General features: G+C 51.8%; 13 non-coding genes across 13 annotated transcripts; all 13 read right to left on the reverse strand.

Annotated features, from left to right (window-relative positions):
- Window positions 1-1,115: 1,115 nt before the first annotated feature.
- On the reverse strand, window positions 1,116-1,234 carry LOC126328232 (5S ribosomal RNA). The gene has a single exon (XR_007561755.1). It is a non-coding gene; the product is annotated as a 5S ribosomal RNA (ribosomal RNA).
- A 1,285-nt stretch (window positions 1,235-2,519) lies between these two features.
- Window positions 2,520-2,638, reverse strand: LOC126328259 (5S ribosomal RNA). The gene has a single exon (XR_007561780.1). It is a non-coding gene; the product is annotated as a 5S ribosomal RNA (ribosomal RNA).
- A 1,285-nt stretch (window positions 2,639-3,923) lies between these two features.
- On the reverse strand, window positions 3,924-4,042 carry LOC126328270 (5S ribosomal RNA). Its single transcript, XR_007561791.1, has one exon. It is a non-coding gene; the product is annotated as a 5S ribosomal RNA (ribosomal RNA).
- A 1,285-nt stretch (window positions 4,043-5,327) lies between these two features.
- LOC126328282 (5S ribosomal RNA) lies at window positions 5,328-5,446 on the reverse strand. Its single transcript, XR_007561802.1, has one exon. It is a non-coding gene; the product is annotated as a 5S ribosomal RNA (ribosomal RNA).
- Window positions 5,447-6,736: 1,290 nt separating this feature from the next.
- LOC126328294 (5S ribosomal RNA) lies at window positions 6,737-6,855 on the reverse strand. The gene has a single exon (XR_007561814.1). It is a non-coding gene; the product is annotated as a 5S ribosomal RNA (ribosomal RNA).
- A 1,284-nt stretch (window positions 6,856-8,139) lies between these two features.
- On the reverse strand, window positions 8,140-8,258 carry LOC126328239 (5S ribosomal RNA). The gene has a single exon (XR_007561761.1). It is a non-coding gene; the product is annotated as a 5S ribosomal RNA (ribosomal RNA).
- A 1,284-nt stretch (window positions 8,259-9,542) lies between these two features.
- Window positions 9,543-9,661, reverse strand: LOC126328250 (5S ribosomal RNA). Its single transcript, XR_007561771.1, has one exon. It is a non-coding gene; the product is annotated as a 5S ribosomal RNA (ribosomal RNA).
- A 1,289-nt stretch (window positions 9,662-10,950) lies between these two features.
- Window positions 10,951-11,069, reverse strand: LOC126328251 (5S ribosomal RNA). The gene has a single exon (XR_007561772.1). It is a non-coding gene; the product is annotated as a 5S ribosomal RNA (ribosomal RNA).
- A 1,284-nt stretch (window positions 11,070-12,353) lies between these two features.
- Window positions 12,354-12,472, reverse strand: LOC126328252 (5S ribosomal RNA). The gene has a single exon (XR_007561773.1). It is a non-coding gene; the product is annotated as a 5S ribosomal RNA (ribosomal RNA).
- A 1,284-nt stretch (window positions 12,473-13,756) lies between these two features.
- Window positions 13,757-13,875, reverse strand: LOC126328253 (5S ribosomal RNA). Its single transcript, XR_007561774.1, has one exon. It is a non-coding gene; the product is annotated as a 5S ribosomal RNA (ribosomal RNA).
- A 1,274-nt stretch (window positions 13,876-15,149) lies between these two features.
- On the reverse strand, window positions 15,150-15,268 carry LOC126328254 (5S ribosomal RNA). Its single transcript, XR_007561775.1, has one exon. It is a non-coding gene; the product is annotated as a 5S ribosomal RNA (ribosomal RNA).
- A 1,284-nt stretch (window positions 15,269-16,552) lies between these two features.
- On the reverse strand, window positions 16,553-16,671 carry LOC126328255 (5S ribosomal RNA). Its single transcript, XR_007561776.1, has one exon. It is a non-coding gene; the product is annotated as a 5S ribosomal RNA (ribosomal RNA).
- A 1,284-nt stretch (window positions 16,672-17,955) lies between these two features.
- On the reverse strand, window positions 17,956-18,074 carry LOC126328256 (5S ribosomal RNA). The gene has a single exon (XR_007561777.1). It is a non-coding gene; the product is annotated as a 5S ribosomal RNA (ribosomal RNA).
- Window positions 18,075-19,050: the final 976 nt, after the last annotated feature.

The raw sequence follows: 19,050 nt of genomic DNA on the forward strand, positions 1-19,050 counted from the left end.
ACACTAGATCGCGTGTTGTTTGGTTCGTGCGGCCTCCGACACTCGAGGGAGACGCACCTTGTTATTGTTGTCCGTCGCAGGGATTGCGCGCGGCCGGGCGGCGGGTGGACTGCGCGGGGTGTGGCAGTGTCCTGCTGGACCGAGAGAAGCGTTCTCACCTGCCTGACACGCGTCGCGCTTCTAGATATTTGCGTAATTCGCACGGTGCATAATCGGCTGTCACCTTCCGTCCCGACTTGTCCCGACTTTGCTCGACTGCCGCTCGCTGCCGCTCGGGTCGCGGTCCATATGACAGCACAAGCACGAGGAACATCTGCGAGATGGGCGCGGGCCGAACCGGCGTGTCCGAGGCGACGTGTGCGGCCGTTCGGAGCTACCAGAGCAGCTCTGTGCCGCGCCGTGCCGTGGAAAGGTGCGAAAACATGCACACAAGACACAGGCTTTTCGACAAAGTATCCATCTCTTGTAGCGACGAAAGGTAAATTTTTGTTTACAAATTTGCCGTTGTGCACTGCTACAAAACAATATGCCCTGACGTACTTCACAACATTTCTGTCACTTCATACTGTTTTCTTATTTCCAGAGACTCTTTGGAAGTCTTCCTTGGCGCACTCTTTTCAAACTGAGTTCCTTAATATCGTACCTTACGATAGTTTAAAATCAGTATGGAAGCATCTTTGTCACATGAGAAAGGTAGCATGAAAAAACGGCTGGCAGGGGTAGCGACAAGAAAGCAAGAAATGAAGACAGCCAGAGTTCCCAGGCGGTCGCCGATCCGAATATAAACGTTGTTGCTTATCTTCGGTGGTCGGACGGGAACAGGTTTTTTTTTTAATGTAGTTAGTTTTTGGAATGTAGCGCTCCTACAAAACAGTAGGCTCTGACGCATTTCAAGAGCACATCTGTCGATTCGCAGTGTTTCGTTATTTTCAACGAGTTCCTAGCACTCTTCCTCCGCGCATTCTTGTACAAACTGAGTTCATTACTGTAATTTCGCATCTTACGTTTAATACAGTAGTTTAAAATGCTTGTGGAAGCATCTTTGTCGCACCTGAGAGTTTGTATGAAAAGAGGGCTGGCAGGTGTAGTGACATAAAATTTAAAAGAAGACAGGGAGCCAACAGCACCCGGTGTTCCCAGGCGGTCACCCATCCAAGTACTAACCGGGCCCGATGTTGCTTAACTTCGGTGATCGGACGAGAACCGGTGTATTCAACATGGTATGGCCGTTGGCGTCCTTATACTGTAGCCGCACGGCACAAGAAGGCTTCGCCTCTCCTCCCAATACACGCAATCGCCATTTTCGGTGGCACATTTGACGCAATGCACGTCCTTCCACCTCGAAGGCGACGCGCAGTGCGGCGCGCCGCCACGTGGGTCAGACGCACAACACAGCTGCTCGTTGCACCGCCTGTCATTCGTTTGGTTCGTGCGGCCTCCGACACTCGAGGGAGACGCACCTTGTTATTGTTGTCCGTCGCAGGGATTGCGCGCGGCCGGGCGGCGGGTGGACTGCGCGGGGTGTGGCAGTGTCCTGCTGGACCGAGAGAAGCGTTCTCACCTGCCTGACACGCGTCGCGCTTCTAGATATTTGCGTAATTCGCACGGTGCATAATCGGCTGTCACCTTCCGTCCCGACTTGTCCCGACTTTGCTCGACTGCCGCTCGCTGCCGCTCGGGTCGCGGTCCATATGACAGCACAAGCACGAGGAACATCTGCGAGATGGGCGCGGGCCGAACCGGCGTGTCCGAGGCGACGTGTGCGGCCGTTCGGAGCTACCAGAGCAGCTCTGTGCCGCGCCGTGCCGTGGAAAGGTGCGAAAACATGCACACAAGACACAGGCTTTTCGACAAAGTATCCATCTCTTGTAGCGACGAAAGGTAAATTTTTGTTTACAAATTTGCCGTTGTGCACTGCTACAAAACAATATGCCCTGACGTACTTCACAACATTTCTGTCACTTCATACTGTTTTCTTATTTCCAGAGACTCTTTGGAAGTCTTCCTTGGCGCACTCTTTTCAAACTGAGTTCCTTAATATCGTACCTTACGATAGTTTAAAATCAGTATGGAAGCATCTTTGTCACATGAGAAAGGTAGCATGAAAAAACGGCTGGCAGGGGGTAGCGACAAGAAAGCAAGAAATGAAGACAGCCAGAGTTCCCAGGCGGTCGCCGATCCGAATATAAACGTTGTTGCTTATCTTCGGTGGTCGGACGGGAACAGGTTTTTTTTTTAATGTAGTTAGTTTTTGGAATGTAGCGCTCCTACAAAACAGTAGGCTCTGACGCATTTCAAGAGCACATCTGTCGATTCGCAGTGTTTCGTTATTTTCAACGAGTTCCTAGCACTCTTCCTCCGCGCATTCTTGTACAAACTGAGTTCATTACTGTAATTTCGCATCTTACGTTTAATACAGTAGTTTAAAATGCTTGTGGAAGCATCTTTGTCGCACCTGAGAGTTTGTATGAAAAGAGGGCTGGCAGGTGTAGTGACATAAAATTTAAAAGAAGACAGGGAGCCAACAGCACCCGGTGTTCCCAGGCGGTCACCCATCCAAGTACTAACCGGGCCCGATGTTGCTTAACTTCGGTGATCGGACGAGAACCGGTGTATTCAACATGGTATGGCCGTTGGCGTCCTTATACTGTAGCCGCACGGCACAAGAAGGCTTCGCCTCTCCTCCCAATACACGCAATCGCCATTTTCGGTGGCACATTTGACGCAATGCACGTCCTTCCACCTCGAAGGCGACGCGCAGTGCGGCGCGCCGCCACGTGGGTCAGACGCACAACACAGCTGCTCGTTGCACCGCCTGTCATTCGTTTGGTTCGTGCGGCCTCCGACACTCGAGGGAGACGCACCTTGTTATTGTTGTCCGTCGCAGGGATTGCGCGCGGCCGGGCGGCGGGTGGACTGCGCGGGGTGTGGCAGTGTCCTGCTGGACCGAGAGAAGCGTTCTCACCTGCCTGACACGCGTCGCGCTTCTAGATATTTGCGTAATTCGCACGGTGCATAATCGGCTGTCACCTTCCGTCCCGACTTGTCCCGACTTTGCTCGACTGCCGCTCGCTGCCGCTCGGGTCGCGGTCCATATGACAGCACAAGCACGAGGAACATCTGCGAGATGGGCGCGGGCCGAACCGGCGTGTCCGAGGCGACGTGTGCGGCCGTTCGGAGCTACCAGAGCAGCTCTGTGCCGCGCCGTGCCGTGGAAAGGTGCGAAAACATGCACACAAGACACAGGCTTTTCGACAAAGTATCCATCTCTTGTAGCGACGAAAGGTAAATTTTTGTTTACAAATTTGCCGTTGTGCACTGCTACAAAACAATATGCCCTGACGTACTTCACAACATTTCTGTCACTTCATACTGTTTTCTTATTTCCAGAGACTCTTTGGAAGTCTTCCTTGGCGCACTCTTTTCAAACTGAGTTCCTTAATATCGTACCTTACGATAGTTTAAAATCAGTATGGAAGCATCTTTGTCACATGAGAAAGGTAGCATGAAAAAACGGCTGGCAGGGGGTAGCGACAAGAAAGCAAGAAATGAAGACAGCCAGAGTTCCCAGGCGGTCGCCGATCCGAATATAAACGTTGTTGCTTATCTTCGGTGGTCGGACGGGAACAGGTTTTTTTTTTAATGTAGTTAGTTTTTGGAATGTAGCGCTCCTACAAAACAGTAGGCTCTGACGCATTTCAAGAGCACATCTGTCGATTCGCAGTGTTTCGTTATTTTCAACGAGTTCCTAGCACTCTTCCTCCGCGCATTCTTGTACAAACTGAGTTCATTACTGTAATTTCGCATCTTACGTTTAATACAGTAGTTTAAAATGCTTGTGGAAGCATCTTTGTCGCACCTGAGAGTTTGTATGAAAAGAGGGCTGGCAGGTGTAGTGACATAAAATTTAAAAGAAGACAGGGAGCCAACAGCACCCGGTGTTCCCAGGCGGTCACCCATCCAAGTACTAACCGGGCCCGATGTTGCTTAACTTCGGTGATCGGACGAGAACCGGTGTATTCAACATGGTATGGCCGTTGGCGTCCTTATACTGTAGCCGCACGGCACAAGAAGGCTTCGCCTCTCCTCCCAATACACGCAATCGCCATTTTCGGTGGCACATTTGACGCAATGCACGTCCTTCCACCTCGAAGGCGACGCGCAGTGCGGCGCGCCGCCACGTGGGTCAGACGCACAACACAGCTGCTCGTTGCACCGCCTGTCATTCGTTTGGTTCGTGCGGCCTCCGACACTCGAGGGAGACGCACCTTGTTATTGTTGTCCGTCGCAGGGATTGCGCGCGGGCCGGGCGGCGGGTGGACTGCGCGGGGTGTGGCAGTGTCCTGCTGGACCGAGAGAAGCGTTCTCACCTGCCTGACACGCGTCGCGCTTCTAGATATTTGCGTAATTCGCACGGTGCATAATCGGCTGTCACCTTCCGTCCCGACTTGTCCCGACTTTGCTCGACTGCCGCTCGCTGCCGCTCGGGTCGCGGTCCATATGACAGCACAAGCACGAGGAACATCTGCGAGATGGGCGCGGGCCGAACCGGCGTGTCCGAGGCGACGTGTGCGGCCGTTCGGAGCTACCAGAGCAGCTCTGTGCCGCGCCGTGCCGTGGAAAGGTGCGAAAACATGCACACAAGACACAGGCTTTTCGACAAAGTATCCATCTCTTGTAGCGACGAAAGGTAAATTTTTGTTTACAAATTTGCCGTTGTGCACTGCTACAAAACAATATGCCCTGACGTACTTCACAACATTTCTGTCACTTCATACTGTTTTCTTATTTCCAGAGACTCTTTGGAAGTCTTCCTTGGCGCACTCTTTTCAAACTGAGTTCCTTAATATCGTACCTTACGATAGTTTAAAATCAGTATGGAAGCATCTTTGTCACATGAGAAAGGTAGCATGAAAAAACGGCTGGCAGGGGTAGCGACAAGAAAGCAAGAAATGAAGACAGCCAGAGTTCCCAGGCGGTCGCCGATCCGAATATAAACGTTGTTGCTTATCTTCGGTGGTCGGACGGGAACAGGTTTTTTTTTTAATGTAGTTAGTTTTTGGAATGTAGCGCTCCTACAAAACAGTAGGCTCTGACGCATTTCAAGAGCACATCTGTCGATTCGCAGTGTTTCGTTATTTTCAACGAGTTCCTAGCACTCTTCCTCCGCGCATTCTTGTACAAACTGAGTTCATTACTGTAATTTCGCATCTTACGTTTAATACAGTAGTTTAAAATGCTTGTGGAAGCATCTTTGTCGCACCTGAGAGTTTGTATGAAAAGAGGGCTGGCAGGTGTAGTGACATAAAATTTAAAAGAAGACAGGGAGCCAACAGCACCCGGTGTTCCCAGGCGGTCACCCATCCAAGTACTAACCGGGCCCGATGTTGCTTAACTTCGGTGATCGGACGAGAACCGGTGTATTCAACATGGTATGGCCGTTGGCGTCCTTATACTGTAGCCGCACGGCACAAGAAGGCTTCGCCTCTCCTCCCAATACACGCAATCGCCATTTTCGGTGGCACATTTGACGCAATGCACGTCCTTCCACCTCGAAGGCGACGCGCAGTGCGGCGCGCCGCCACGTGGGTCAGACGCACAACACAGCTGCTCGTTGCACCGCCTGTCATTCGTTTGGTTCGTGCGGCCTCCGACACTCGAGGGAGACGCACCTTGTTATTGTTGTCCGTCGCAGGGATTGCGCGCGGCCGGGCGGCGGGTGGACTGCGCGGGGTGTGGCAGTGTCCTGCTGGACCGAGAGAAGCGTTCTCACCTGCCTGACACGCGTCGCGCTTCTAGATATTTGCGTAATTCGCACGGTGCATAATCGGCTGTCACCTTCCGTCCCGACTTGTCCCGACTTTGCTCGACTGCCGCTCGCTGCCGCTCGGGTCGCGGTCCATATGACAGCACAAGCACGAGGAACATCTGCGAGATGGGCGCGGGCCGAACCGGCGTGTCCGAGGCGACGTGTGCGGCCGTTCGGAGCTACCAGAGCAGCTCTGTGCCGTGCCGCGCCGTGCCGTGGAAAGGTGCGAAAACATGCACACAAGACACAGGCTTTTCGACAAAGTATCCATCTCTTGTAGCGACGAAAGGTAAATTTTTGTTTACAAATTTGCCGTTGTGCACTGCTACAAAACAATATGCCCTGACGTACTTCACAACATTTCTGTCACTTCATACTGTTTTCTTATTTCCAGAGACTCTTTGGAAGTCTTCCTTGGCGCACTCTTTTCAAACTGAGTTCCTTAATATCGTACCTTACGATAGTTTAAAATCAGTATGGAAGCATCTTTGTCACATGAGAAAGGTAGCATGAAAAAACGGCTGGCAGGGGGTAGCGACAAGAAAGCAAGAAATGAAGACAGCCAGAGTTCCCAGGCGGTCGCCGATCCGAATATAAACGTTGTTGCTTATCTTCGGTGGTCGGACGGGAACAGGTTTTTTTTTTAATGTAGTTAGTTTTTGGAATGTAGCGCTCCTACAAAACAGTAGGCTCTGACGCATTTCAAGAGCACATCTGTCGATTCGCAGTGTTTCGTTATTTTCAACGAGTTCCTAGCACTCTTCCTCCGCGCATTCTTGTACAAACTGAGTTCATTACTGTAATTTCGCATCTTACGTTTAATACAGTAGTTTAAAATGCTTGTGGAAGCATCTTTGTCGCACCTGAGAGTTTGTATGAAAAGAGGGCTGGCAGGTGTAGTGACATAAAATTTAAAAGAAGACAGGGAGCCAACAGCACCCGGTGTTCCCAGGCGGTCACCCATCCAAGTACTAACCGGGCCCGATGTTGCTTAACTTCGGTGATCGGACGAGAACCGGTGTATTCAACATGGTATGGCCGTTGGCGTCCTTATACTGTAGCCGCACGGCACAAGAAGGCTTCGCCTCTCCTCCCAATACACGCAATCGCCATTTTCGGTGGCACATTTGACGCAATGCACGTCCTTCCACCTCGAAGGCGACGCGCAGTGCGGCGCGCCGCCACGTGGGTCAGACGCACAACACAGCTGCTCGTTGCACCGCCTGTCATTCGTTTGGTTCGTGCGGCCTCCGACACTCGAGGGAGACGCACCTTGTTATTGTTGTCCGTCGCAGGGATTGCGCGCGGCCGGGCGGCGGGTGGACTGCGCGGGGTGTGGCAGTGTCCTGCTGGACCGAGAGAAGCGTTCTCACCTGCCTGACACGCGTCGCGCTTCTAGATATTTGCGTAATTCGCACGGTGCATAATCGGCTGTCACCTTCCGTCCCGACTTGTCCCGACTTTGCTCGACTGCCGCTCGCTGCCGCTCGGGTCGCGGTCCATATGACAGCACAAGCACGAGGAACATCTGCGAGATGGGCGCGGGCCGAACCGGCGTGTCCGAGGCGACGTGTGCGGCCGTTCGGAGCTACCAGAGCAGCTCTGTGCCGCGCCGTGCCGTGGAAAGGTGCGAAAACATGCACACAAGACACAGGCTTTTCGACAAAGTATCCATCTCTTGTAGCGACGAAAGGTAAATTTTTGTTTACAAATTTGCCGTTGTGCACTGCTACAAAACAATATGCCCTGACGTACTTCACAACATTTCTGTCACTTCATACTGTTTTCTTATTTCCAGAGACTCTTTGGAAGTCTTCCTTGGCGCACTCTTTTCAAACTGAGTTCCTTAATATCGTACCTTACGATAGTTTAAAATCAGTATGGAAGCATCTTTGTCACATGAGAAAGGTAGCATGAAAAAACGGCTGGCAGGGGTAGCGACAAGAAAGCAAGAAATGAAGACAGCCAGAGTTCCCAGGCGGTCGCCGATCCGAATATAAACGTTGTTGCTTATCTTCGGTGGTCGGACGGGAACAGGTTTTTTTTTTAATGTAGTTAGTTTTTGGAATGTAGCGCTCCTACAAAACAGTAGGCTCTGACGCATTTCAAGAGCACATCTGTCGATTCGCAGTGTTTCGTTATTTTCAACGAGTTCCTAGCACTCTTCCTCCGCGCATTCTTGTACAAACTGAGTTCATTACTGTAATTTCGCATCTTACGTTTAATACAGTAGTTTAAAATGCTTGTGGAAGCATCTTTGTCGCACCTGAGAGTTTGTATGAAAAGAGGGCTGGCAGGTGTAGTGACATAAAATTTAAAAGAAGACAGGGAGCCAACAGCACCCGGTGTTCCCAGGCGGTCACCCATCCAAGTACTAACCGGGCCCGATGTTGCTTAACTTCGGTGATCGGACGAGAACCGGTGTATTCAACATGGTATGGCCGTTGGCGTCCTTATACTGTAGCCGCACGGCACAAGAAGGCTTCGCCTCTCCTCCCAATACACGCAATCGCCATTTTCGGTGGCACATTTGACGCAATGCACGTCCTTCCACCTCGAAGGCGACGCGCAGTGCGGCGCGCCGCCACGTGGGTCAGACGCACAACACAGCTGCTCGTTGCACCGCCTGTCATTCGTTTGGTTCGTGCGGCCTCCGACACTCGAGGGAGACGCACCTTGTTATTGTTGTCCGTCGCAGGGATTGCGCGCGGCCGGGCGGCGGGTGGACTGCGCGGGGTGTGGCAGTGTCCTGCTGGACCGAGAGAAGCGTTCTCACCTGCCTGACACGCGTCGCGCTTCTAGATATTTGCGTAATTCGCACGGTGCATAATCGGCTGTCACCTTCCGTCCCGACTTGTCCCGACTTTGCTCGACTGCCGCTCGCTGCCGCTCGGGTCGCGGTCCATATGACAGCACAAGCACGAGGAACATCTGCGAGATGGGCGCGGGCCGAACCGGCGTGTCCGAGGCGACGTGTGCGGCCGTTCGGAGCTACCAGAGCAGCTCTGTGCCGCGCCGTGCCGTGGAAAGGTGCGAAAACATGCACACAAGACACAGGCTTTTCGACAAAGTATCCATCTCTTGTAGCGACGAAAGGTAAATTTTTGTTTACAAATTTGCCGTTGTGCACTGCTACAAAACAATATGCCCTGACGTACTTCACAACATTTCTGTCACTTCATACTGTTTTCTTATTTCCAGAGACTCTTTGGAAGTCTTCCTTGGCGCACTCTTTTCAAACTGAGTTCCTTAATATCGTACCTTACGATAGTTTAAAATCAGTATGGAAGCATCTTTGTCACATGAGAAAGGTAGCATGAAAAAACGGCTGGCAGGGGTAGCGACAAGAAAGCAAGAAATGAAGACAGCCAGAGTTCCCAGGCGGTCGCCGATCCGAATATAAACGTTGTTGCTTATCTTCGGTGGTCGGACGGGAACAGGTTTTTTTTTTAATGTAGTTAGTTTTTGGAATGTAGCGCTCCTACAAAACAGTAGGCTCTGACGCATTTCAAGAGCACATCTGTCGATTCGCAGTGTTTCGTTATTTTCAACGAGTTCCTAGCACTCTTCCTCCGCGCATTCTTGTACAAACTGAGTTCATTACTGTAATTTCGCATCTTACGTTTAATACAGTAGTTTAAAATGCTTGTGGAAGCATCTTTGTCGCACCTGAGAGTTTGTATGAAAAGAGGGCTGGCAGGTGTAGTGACATAAAATTTAAAAGAAGACAGGGAGCCAACAGCACCCGGTGTTCCCAGGCGGTCACCCATCCAAGTACTAACCGGGCCCGATGTTGCTTAACTTCGGTGATCGGACGAGAACCGGTGTATTCAACATGGTATGGCCGTTGGCGTCCTTATACTGTAGCCGCACGGCACAAGAAGGCTTCGCCTCTCCTCCCAATACACGCAATCGCCATTTTCGGTGGCACATTTGACGCAATGCACGTCCTTCCACCTCGAAGGCGACGCGCAGTGCGGCGCGCCGCCACGTGGGTCAGACGCACAACACAGCTGCTCGTTGCACCGCCTGTCATTCGTTTGGTTCGTGCGGCCTCCGACACTCGAGGGAGACGCACCTTGTTATTGTTGTCCGTCGCAGGGATTGCGCGCGGCCGGGCGGCGGGTGGACTGCGCGGGGTGTGGCAGTGTCCTGCTGGACCGAGAGAAGCGTTCTCACCTGCCTGACACGCGTCGCGCTTCTAGATATTTGCGTAATTCGCACGGTGCATAATCGGCTGTCACCTTCCGTCCCGACTTGTCCCGACTTTGCTCGACTGCCGCTCGCTGCCGCTCGGGTCGCGGTCCATATGACAGCACAAGCACGAGGAACATCTGCGAGATGGGCGCGGGCCGAACCGGCGTGTCCGAGGCGACGTGTGCGGCCGTTCGGAGCTACCAGAGCAGCTCTGTGCCGTGCCGCGCCGTGCCGTGGAAAGGTGCGAAAACATGCACACAAGACACAGGCTTTTCGACAAAGTATCCATCTCTTGTAGCGACGAAAGGTAAATTTTTGTTTACAAATTTGCCGTTGTGCACTGCTACAAAACAATATGCCCTGACGTACTTCACAACATTTCTGTCACTTCATACTGTTTTCTTATTTCCAGAGACTCTTTGGAAGTCTTCCTTGGCGCACTCTTTTCAAACTGAGTTCCTTAATATCGTACCTTACGATAGTTTAAAATCAGTATGGAAGCATCTTTGTCACATGAGAAAGGTAGCATGAAAAAACGGCTGGCAGGGGTAGCGACAAGAAAGCAAGAAATGAAGACAGCCAGAGTTCCCAGGCGGTCGCCGATCCGAATATAAACGTTGTTGCTTATCTTCGGTGGTCGGACGGGAACAGGTTTTTTTTTTAATGTAGTTAGTTTTTGGAATGTAGCGCTCCTACAAAACAGTAGGCTCTGACGCATTTCAAGAGCACATCTGTCGATTCGCAGTGTTTCGTTATTTTCAACGAGTTCCTAGCACTCTTCCTCCGCGCATTCTTGTACAAACTGAGTTCATTACTGTAATTTCGCATCTTACGTTTAATACAGTAGTTTAAAATGCTTGTGGAAGCATCTTTGTCGCACCTGAGAGTTTGTATGAAAAGAGGGCTGGCAGGTGTAGTGACATAAAATTTAAAAGAAGACAGGGAGCCAACAGCACCCGGTGTTCCCAGGCGGTCACCCATCCAAGTACTAACCGGGCCCGATGTTGCTTAACTTCGGTGATCGGACGAGAACCGGTGTATTCAACATGGTATGGCCGTTGGCGTCCTTATACTGTAGCCGCACGGCACAAGAAGGCTTCGCCTCTCCTCCCAATACACGCAATCGCCATTTTCGGTGGCACATTTGACGCAATGCACGTCCTTCCACCTCGAAGGCGACGCGCAGTGCGGCGCGCCGCCACGTGGGTCAGACGCACAACACAGCTGCTCGTTGCACCGCCTGTCATTCGTTTGGTTCGTGCGGCCTCCGACACTCGAGGGAGACGCACCTTGTTATTGTTGTCCGTCGCAGGGATTGCGCGCGGCCGGGCGGCGGGTGGACTGCGCGGGGTGTGGCAGTGTCCTGCTGGACCGAGAGAAGCGTTCTCACCTGCCTGACACGCGTCGCGCTTCTAGATATTTGCGTAATTCGCACGGTGCATAATCGGCTGTCACCTTCCGTCCCGACTTGTCCCGACTTTGCTCGACTGCCGCTCGCTGCCGCTCGGGTCGCGGTCCATATGACAGCACAAGCACGAGGAACATCTGCGAGATGGGCGCGGGCCGAACCGGCGTGTCCGAGGCGACGTGTGCGGCCGTTCGGAGCTACCAGAGCAGCTCTGTGCCGCGCCGTGCCGTGGAAAGGTGCGAAAACATGCACACAAGACACAGGCTTTTCGACAAAGTATCCATCTCTTGTAGCGACGAAAGGTAAATTTTTGTTTACAAATTTGCCGTTGTGCACTGCTACAAAACAATATGCCCTGACGTACTTCACAACATTTCTGTCACTTCATACTGTTTTCTTATTTCCAGAGACTCTTTGGAAGTCTTCCTTGGCGCACTCTTTTCAAACTGAGTTCCTTAATATCGTACCTTACGATAGTTTAAAATCAGTATGGAAGCATCTTTGTCACATGAGAAAGGTAGCATGAAAAAACGGCTGGCAGGGGTAGCGACAAGAAAGCAAGAAATGAAGACAGCCAGAGTTCCCAGGCGGTCGCCGATCCGAATATAAACGTTGTTGCTTATCTTCGGTGGTCGGACGGGAACAGGTTTTTTTTTTAATGTAGTTAGTTTTTGGAATGTAGCGCTCCTACAAAACAGTAGGCTCTGACGCATTTCAAGAGCACATCTGTCGATTCGCAGTGTTTCGTTATTTTCAACGAGTTCCTAGCACTCTTCCTCCGCGCATTCTTGTACAAACTGAGTTCATTACTGTAATTTCGCATCTTACGTTTAATACAGTAGTTTAAAATGCTTGTGGAAGCATCTTTGTCGCACCTGAGAGTTTGTATGAAAAGAGGGCTGGCAGGTGTAGTGACATAAAATTTAAAAGAAGACAGGGAGCCAACAGCACCCGGTGTTCCCAGGCGGTCACCCATCCAAGTACTAACCGGGCCCGATGTTGCTTAACTTCGGTGATCGGACGAGAACCGGTGTATTCAACATGGTATGGCCGTTGGCGTCCTTATACTGTAGCCGCACGGCACAAGAAGGCTTCGCCTCTCCTCCCAATACACGCAATCGCCATTTTCGGTGGCACATTTGACGCAATGCACGTCCTTCCACCTCGAAGGCGACGCGCAGTGCGGCGCGCCGCCACGTGGGTCAGACGCACAACACAGCTGCTCGTTGCACCGCCTGTCATTCGTTTGGTTCGTGCGGCCTCCGACACTCGAGGGAGACGCACCTTGTTATTGTTGTCCGTCGCAGGGATTGCGCGCGGCCGGGCGGCGGGTGGACTGCGCGGGGTGTGGCAGTGTCCTGCTGGACCGAGAGAAGCGTTCTCACCTGCCTGACACGCGTCGCGCTTCTAGATATTTGCGTAATTCGCACGGTGCATAATCGGCTGTCACCTTCCGTCCCGACTTGTCCCGACTTTGCTCGACTGCCGCTCGCTGCCGCTCGGGTCGCGGTCCATATGACAGCACAAGCACGAGGAACATCTGCGAGATGGGCGCGGGCCGAACCGGCGTGTCCGAGGCGACGTGTGCGGCCGTTCGGAGCTACCAGAGCAGCTCTGTGCCGCGCCGTGCCGTGGAAAGGTGCGAAAACATGCACACAAGACACAGGCTTTTCGACAAAGTATCCATCTCTTGTAGCGACGAAAGGTAAATTTTTGTTTACAAATTTGCCGTTGTGCACTGCTACAAAACAATATGCCCTGACGTACTTCACAACATTTCTGTCACTTCATACTGTTTTCTTATTTCCAGAGACTCTTTGGAAGTCTTCCTTGGCGCACTCTTTTCAAACTGAGTTCCTTAATATCGTACCTTACGATAGTTTAAAATCAGTATGGAAGCATCTTTGTCACATGAGAAAGGTAGCATGAAAAAACGGCTGGCAGGGGTAGCGACAAGAAAGCAAGAAATGAAGACAGCCAGAGTTCCCAGGCGGTCGCCGATCCGAATATAAACGTTGTTGCTTATCTTCGGTGGTCGGACGGGAACAGGTTTTTTTTTTAATGTAGTTAGTTTTTGGAATGTAGCGCTCCTACAAAACAGTAGGCTCTGACGCATTTCAAGAGCACATCTGTCGATTCGCAGTGTTTCGTTATTTTCAACGAGTTCCTAGCACTCTTCCTCCGCGCATTCTTGTACAAACTGAGTTCATTACTGTAATTTCGCATCTTACGTTTAATACAGTAGTTTAAAATGCTTGTGGAAGCATCTTTGTCGCACCTGAGAGTTTGTATGAAAAGAGGGCTGGCAGGTGTAGTGACATAAAATTTAAAAGAAGACAGGGAGCCAACAGCACCCGGTGTTCCCAGGCGGTCACCCATCCAAGTACTAACCGGGCCCGATGTTGCTTAACTTCGGTGATCGGACGAGAACCGGTGTATTCAACATGGTATGGCCGTTGGCGTCCTTATACTGTAGCCGCACGGCACAAGAAGGCTTCGCCTCTCCTCCCAATACACGCAATCGCCATTTTCGGTGGCACATTTGACGCAATGCACGTCCTTCCACCTCGAAGGCGACGCGCAGTGCGGCGCGCCGCCACGTGGGTCAGACGCACAACACAGCTGCTCGTTGCACCGCCTGTCATTCGTTTGGTTCGTGCGGCCTCCGACACTCGAGGGAGACGCACCTTGTTATTGTTGTCCGTCGCAGGGATTGCGCGCGGCCGGGCGGCGGGTGGACTGCGCGGGGTGTGGCAGTGTCCTGCTGGACCGAGAGAAGCGTTCTCACCTGCCTGACACGCGTCGCGCTTCTAGATATTTGCGTAATTCGCACGGTGCATAATCGGCTGTCACCTTCCGTCCCGACTTGTCCCGACTTTGCTCGACTGCCGCTCGGGTCGCGGTCCATATGACAGCACAAGCACGAGGAACATCTGCGAGATGGGCGCGGGCCGAACCGGCGTGTCCGAGGCGACGTGTGCGGCCGTTCGGAGCTACCAGAGCAGCTCTGTGCCGCGCCGTGCCGTGGAAAGGTGCGAAAACATGCACACAAGACACAGGCTTTTCGACAAAGTATCCATCTCTTGTAGCGACGAAAGGTAAATTTTTGTTTACAAATTTGCCGTTGTGCACTGCTACAAAACAATATGCCCTGACGTACTTCACAACATTTCTGTCACTTCATACTGTTTTCTTATTTCCAGAGACTCTTTGGAAGTCTTCCTTGGCGCACTCTTTTCAAACTGAGTTCCTTAATATCGTACCTTACGATAGTTTAAAATCAGTATGGAAGCATCTTTGTCACATGAGAAAGGTAGCATGAAAAAACGGCTGGCAGGGGTAGCGACAAGAAAGCAAGAAATGAAGACAGCCAGAGTTCCCAGGCGGTCGCCGATCCGAATATAAACGTTGTTGCTTATCTTCGGTGGTCGGACGGGAACAGGTTTTTTTTTTAATGTAGTTAGTTTTTGGAATGTAGCGCTCCTACAAAACAGTAGGCTCTGACGCATTTCAAGAGCACATCTGTCGATTCGCAGTGTTTCGTTATTTTCAACGAGTTCCTAGCACTCTTCCTCCGCGCATTCTTGTACAAACTGAGTTCATTACTGTAATTTCGCATCTTACGTTTAATACAGTAGTTTAAAATGCTTGTGGAAGCATCTTTGTCGCACCTGAGAGTTTGTATGAAAAGAGGGCTGGCAGGTGTAGTGACATAAAATTTAAAAGAAGACAGGGAGCCAACAGCACCCGGTGTTCCCAGGCGGTCACCCATCCAAGTACTAACCGGGCCCGATGTTGCTTAACTTCGGTGATCGGACGAGAACCGGTGTATTCAACATGGTATGGCCGTTGGCGTCCTTATACTGTAGCCGCACGGCACAAGAAGGCTTCGCCTCTCCTCCCAATACACGCAATCGCCATTTTCGGTGGCACATTTGACGCAATGCACGTCCTTCCACCTCGAAGGCGACGCGCAGTGCGGCGCGCCGCCACGTGGGTCAGACGCACAACACAGCTGCTCGTTGCACCGCCTGTCATTCGTTTGGTTCGTGCGGCCTCCGACACTCGAGGGAGACGCACCTTGTTATTGTTGTCCGTCGCAGGGATTGCGCGCGGCCGGGCGGCGGGTGGACTGCGCGGGGTGTGGCAGTGTCCTGCTGGACCGAGAGAAGCGTTCTCACCTGCCTGACACGCGTCGCGCTTCTAGATATTTGCGTAATTCGCACGGTGCATAATCGGCTGTCACCTTCCGTCCCGACTTGTCCCGACTTTGCTCGACTGCCGCTCGCTGCCGCTCGGGTCGCGGTCCATATGACAGCACAAGCACGAGGAACATCTGCGAGATGGGCGCGGGCCGAACCGGCGTGTCCGAGGCGACGTGTGCGGCCGTTCGGAGCTACCAGAGCAGCTCTGTGCCGCGCCGTGCCGTGGAAAGGTGCGAAAACATGCACACAAGACACAGGCTTTTCGACAAAGTATCCATCTCTTGTAGCGACGAAAGGTAAATTTTTGTTTACAAATTTGCCGTTGTGCACTGCTACAAAACAATATGCCCTGACGTACTTCACAACATTTCTGTCACTTCATACTGTTTTCTTATTTCCAGAGACTCTTTGGAAGTCTTCCTTGGCGCACTCTTTTCAAACTGAGTTCCTTAATATCGTACCTTACGATAGTTTAAAATCAGTATGGAAGCATCTTTGTCACATGAGAAAGGTAGCATGAAAAAACGGCTGGCAGGGGTAGCGACAAGAAAGCAAGAAATGAAGACAGCCAGAGTTCCCAGGCGGTCGCCGATCCGAATATAAACGTTGTTGCTTATCTTCGGTGGTCGGACGGGAACAGGTTTTTTTTTTAATGTAGTTAGTTTTTGGAATGTAGCGCTCCTACAAAACAGTAGGCTCTGACGCATTTCAAGAGCACATCTGTCGATTCGCAGTGTTTCGTTATTTTCAACGAGTTCCTAGCACTCTTCCTCCGCGCATTCTTGTACAAACTGAGTTCATTACTGTAATTTCGCATCTTACGTTTAATACAGTAGTTTAAAATGCTTGTGGAAGCATCTTTGTCGCACCTGAGAGTTTGTATGAAAAGAGGGCTGGCAGGTGTAGTGACATAAAATTTAAAAGAAGACAGGGAGCCAACAGCACCCGGTGTTCCCAGGCGGTCACCCATCCAAGTACTAACCGGGCCCGATGTTGCTTAACTTCGGTGATCGGACGAGAACCGGTGTATTCAACATGGTATGGCCGTTGGCGTCCTTATACTGTAGCCGCACGGCACAAGAAGGCTTCGCCTCTCCTCCCAATACACGCAATCGCCATTTTCGGTGGCACATTTGACGCAATGCACGTCCTTCCACCTCGAAGGCGACGCGCAGTGCGGCGCGCCGCCACGTGGGTCAGACGCACAACACAGCTGCTCGTTGCACCGCCTGTCATTCGTTTGGTTCGTGCGGCCTCCGACACTCGAGGGAGACGCACCTTGTTATTGTTGTCCGTCGCAGGGATTGCGCGCGGCCGGGCGGCGGGTGGACTGCGCGGGGTGTGGCAGTGTCCTGCTGGACCGAGAGAAGCGTTCTCACCTGCCTGACACGCGTCGCGCTTCTAGATATTTGCGTAATTCGCACGGTGCATAATCGGCTGTCACCTTCCGTCCCGACTTGTCCCGACTTTGCTCGACTGCCGCTCGCTGCCGCTCGGGTCGCGGTCCATATGACAGCACAAGCACGAGGAACATCTGCGAGATGGGCGCGGGCCGAACCGGCGTGTCCGAGGCGACGTGTGCGGCCGTTCGGAGCTACCAGAGCAGCTCTGTGCCGCGCCGTGCCGTGGAAAGGTGCGAAAACATGCACACAAGACACAGGCTTTTCGACAAAGTATCCATCTCTTGTAGCGACGAAAGGTAAATTTTTGTTTACAAATTTGCCGTTGTGCACTGCTACAAAACAATATGCCCTGACGTACTTCACAACATTTCTGTCACTTCATACTGTTTTCTTATTTCCAGAGACTCTTTGGAAGTCTTCCTTGGCGCACTCTTTTCAAACTGAGTTCCTTAATATCGTACCTTACGATAGTTTAAAATCAGTATGGAAGCATCTTTGTCACATGAGAAAGGTAGCATGAAAAAACGGCTGGCAGGGGTAGCGACAAGAAAGCAAGAAATGAAGACAGCCAGAGTTCCCAGGCGGTCGCCGATCCGAATATAAACGTTGTTGCTTATCTTCGGTGGTCGGACGGGAACAGGTTTTTTTTTTAATGTAGTTAGTTTTTGGAATGTAGCGCTCCTACAAAACAGTAGGCTCTGACGCATTTCAAGAGCACATCTGTCGATTCGCAGTGTTTCGTTATTTTCAACGAGTTCCTAGCACTCTTCCTCCGCGCATTCTTGTACAAACTGAGTTCATTACTGTAATTTCGCATCTTACGTTTAATACAGTAGTTTAAAATGCTTGTGGAAGCATCTTTGTCGCACCTGAGAGTTTGTATGAAAAGAGGGCTGGCAGGTGTAGTGACATAAAATTTAAAAGAAGACAGGGAGCCAACAGCACCCGGTGTTCCCAGGCGGTCACCCATCCAAGTACTAACCGGGCCCGATGTTGCTTAACTTCGGTGATCGGACGAGAACCGGTGTATTCAACATGGTATGGCCGTTGGCGTCCTTATACTGTAGCCGCACGGCACAAGAAGGCTTCGCCTCTCCTCCCAATACACGCAATCGCCATTTTCGGTGGCACATTTGACGCAATGCACGTCCTTCCACCTCGAAGGCGACGCGCAGTGCGGCGCGCCGCCACGTGGGTCAGACGCACAACACAGCTGCTCGTTGCACCGCCTGTCATTCGTTTGGTTCGTGCGGCCTCCGACACTCGAGGGAGACGCACCTTGTTATTGTTGTCCGTCGCAGGGATTGCGCGCGGCCGGGCGGCGGGTGGACTGCGCGGGGTGTGGCAGTGTCCTGCTGGACCGAGAGAAGCGTTCTCACCTGCCTGACACGCGTCGCGCTTCTAGATATTTGCGTAATTCGCACGGTGCATAATCGGCTGTCACCTTCCGTCCCAACTTGTCCCGACTTTGCTCGACTGCCGCTCGGGTCGCGGTCCATATGACAGCACAAGCACGAGGAACATCTGCGAGATGGGCGCGGGCCGAACCGGCGTGTCCGAGGCGACGTGTGCGGCCGTTCGGAGCTACCAGAGCAGCTCTGTGCCGCGCCGTGCCGTGGAAAGGTGCGAAAACATGCACACAAGACACAGGCTTTTCGACAAAGTATCCATCTCTTGTAGCGACGAAAGGTAAATTTTTGTTTACAAATTTGCCGTTGTGCACTGCTACAAAACAATATGCCCTGACGTACTTCACAACATTTCTGTCACTTCATACTGTTTTCTTATTTCCAGAGACTCTTTGGAAGTCTTCCTTGGCGCACTCTTTTCAAACTGAGTTCCTTAATATCGTACCTTACGATAGTTTAAAATCAGTATGGAAGCATCTTTGTCACATGAGAAAGGTAGCATGAAAAAACGGCTGGCAGGGGTAGCGACAAGAAAGCAAGAAATGAAGACAGCCAGAGTTCCCAGGCGGTCGCCGATCCGAATATAAACGTTGTTGCTTATCTTCGGTGGTCGGACGGG

The sequence above is a fragment of the Schistocerca gregaria genome, unplaced genomic scaffold (assembly GCF_023897955.1).
Source record: "Schistocerca gregaria isolate iqSchGreg1 unplaced genomic scaffold, iqSchGreg1.2 ptg001105l, whole genome shotgun sequence".
NCBI lineage: Eukaryota > Metazoa > Arthropoda > Insecta > Orthoptera > Acrididae > Schistocerca > Schistocerca gregaria.